We start from the raw sequence: 3121 nt of genomic DNA, 5'->3' as shown, positions 1-3121 counted from the left end.
AAATTACATCTGTTTCTTTAAAGTTCATAAAACACATATGTATAGGTCACAATTAGGTATGCTTCTATTGTGCTCTTTTGCACTGCCATCAGGTTTGCTAATGCTTTTAAACACTATGTATATGTCACTTATATAGCCAGAGTTCAGAGATATTGCAAGTTCGGTTCTAGACACCAGAATAAAGCAATTATTGCAGCAAAGTGAGAGTCATACCCCTTTGGTGAGGGGTGGGGGCATGCTGGCACATACAAACGTTCAGTTCATACTATGCAGTAGTTTATTCAATGTGCAAGGCTGTTGTTAAGTAGGTTCCAACTCATGCCTCTCTTTGTACAACAAAAGAAAATAACACTGCTTGGCCCTCACATCCTTCACCATCCTCACAATGTTTTCGTTTGAGCCCATTGTTCTAGCGACTGTGTCAGTCCATCTCATTGAGAGTCTTCTTTATTGCTGCCCTTCTACTGCTGTCCTTCCCCATCACTTGTCTCCATAAGTAGCCTAGCATTATAAAAAGTACTTGAAATGCTGCTAGAATTACCAGAATGGGGCACAAAGACGAAGTCAGCATATGCCATGGGAAAGATGGTGCTGATAGACTGACACAAGGTTGTCCCAAATCGTCAATTTGTAAAAAATCAATATCCATAAAGTACAATAAAATAAGGTGTGCCTATAATGTGAAGTTCTACAGAAAGTGTTTGTCAATGTGAAATTGGAAACATACATATAATAATGCTTTCTAAAGATTAAATATGTCATTAGAAAATTATTCTAACTTTGAAATTCAGATATTAGAAGCATGGAAAGTAGGTGGTAAATAACTTTTTGAAAATTGTGTACCTGCATTCTGTAATCATGGAACACAAAATGAATCTCTATCAATCAACCAGGCATAAATATGTCACTAAATTCCCATAGTTTTCAATTAATTAACTTGGCCTTGAAACATGTAGCAAAAAATAATATAAATATATCATACAACAATTCCCTAATTGACAACACAACACAATATAAATTAACAAAGCATGATATGTCATTAATTTATTATCTGGCAATGAAACATACAAATTATAGTTGAACATGACTGTACTCAGCTATATAAACCTGTGGATTCTTCTCATTTTCAGAGATAAGAGAAACAAGAGGTCTGTCTACCCTCTGAAGACTGAGGAGCCTGCAGGGAAATTGCATGCCTGCCCCAACCAACCCGGGACCCCCACTTTGGGGATCACTCTGAGTTTGAAAGGCACTCAAGTGTCTTCTCTGAGACCACTTGCAAAGGTAAGTCTCTGAAGTAGAAAGATTTTAATTTTAAAGTGTAAACTAACATTACAATTTTCAATTCTGATTCTCCAATGTTAAAGGATTATCTATAGGTTTTACCTGTGTGTCTTACCATGATTATTACTTTGTGATAAACTAATGAAAGGATTTCATAAACTTGAACTTTTCTTTAGTCATTCTTCAGATAAAATCCACCCAGACAATAGGATTTTCAAAGGCTTATTTTTCAGATGGAGGTAGCCTGGCCATTCTTCTGAGGTCTTGACCCTTTTACCTTTGAGTAAGCAGCTGAGCACATTAACCCTTTGCGTCACCCAGGCTACATTTTCAAATGATGATGAAAACACTGAAATTTCAATTGATAGTAGCTACCAAAGCTCCTATCTCAAGTGGTCTTCAAAATAAGTGAGACACTACAAATGTCTCCATTTTAGAGTTGCCAGATTTGGGAATTAAAAATACGGTAGTCTAGTTAAACTGTAACTTTAGATAAACAACAAATTTTCGGTGTAAGTATGAGCAAATATTGCATGGATATGCTTACCTAATCATGTCCATGCTGTCATGGAGAAAACACCCATGCATAGTGCAAGGAAAGAAGTAAGAGTCTGGTGGCGTTATTTTGTAAGCATTCCATTGCTAACTATGGTATCCAAGCAAAGAACCCTAAAAATGGACCCGATTTTATTAAGTTGAGATTTTGTGCTTAGTTTCTCTAACTAGGTCTTTAAATTATTGACAGCACTAAAATCTAGAAAATGAGCATTTTATCCCTCATGGTACAATGTCTAGGGATACAACCTATAGTCTTAGTTACATAATGTGGTGGAGTGAAATTTAATATGGCTCTTCTACCCAAGTGTCTATAAATCCTATCAAATCCTTGGGTAGGATTATGCAAATAGATTATTTTAAAACTAATAGAAGGGTTGGTCAGTTTGGTTTTTTTGTTTGTTTGTTTGTTTTGTCTTTAGCCACTCCTTTCCTCTGCTCTAAGGATGACCTATCTATGACACAGCAGCAGAGAGCAAGCCCGGATCTTTGGAAGAGCCTGTTCTAGATCTCTGTCTGAGACTGTGGCACAGAGCTGCGGGACAGAGCAAGAGGATTCCTGCTGGGACTGTGAACCTGTGTGGTAGAGCTAAAGGCCCAGGGGCAGAGGCTGAGGACAGAAGAGAGTCTTGGCTGCTGGCTGAGGAGAGGTGTTGCTGTGGACCACTGACTGCATCTGTAGGGTCCACTGATTCTGACTTGTGGTTACCCATTGACTTCCCTAGTACTGTAACCCCTTAATTGTGAGTCCTGTCAGTCAGCTCTGTGTGGCTGTTGCAATGAATTATTGAACCTAGCATAGAAGTAGAGTCTCAGGGGAGGGATAGTTGGGTCAGAAAGAAGGATGTGGGGTGAAGGTATACCTGGTCCCTGGCCCCTGGTCCCTGGCTCCTGGTAATAAGGAAGCCAGAGGAGGTCAGATATGCCCACCTCCATGCTGACCATTGCATATACTCCACTTATTACTTTCTTTTTGTGATGAAAAACAGAGATGTGTAATGGAATTCCATATTCCAGTGCAGTGGACCTCACTTTGATATATGGTCTCACAGTGTAATTCACCATTAGGTCTACCACTTACTTTCTCTCTCTCCTTTTAGGGTAGCTTTGGAGGAAAAGAGAAAGTTGAAAACTTTCTAGCTTTCTCCTTAAACTAATAACAAGTTTAAAAGTATTTATTTAACAATATTGAAAGGGTGGACTTAAGGGAAAAGAAACACTTAAAACACAAAACAGCTACATTTATGAGATGTCACTCATGCCTGAAATCTTGGAAGAAAAC

This window comes from Echinops telfairi, unplaced genomic scaffold (genome assembly GCF_000313985.2).
Source record: "Echinops telfairi isolate 266 unplaced genomic scaffold, ASM31398v2 ScPeMD7_7424;HRSCAF=8462, whole genome shotgun sequence".
NCBI lineage: Eukaryota > Metazoa > Chordata > Mammalia > Afrosoricida > Tenrecidae > Echinops > Echinops telfairi.
This window is presented reverse-complemented; position numbering follows the sequence as displayed.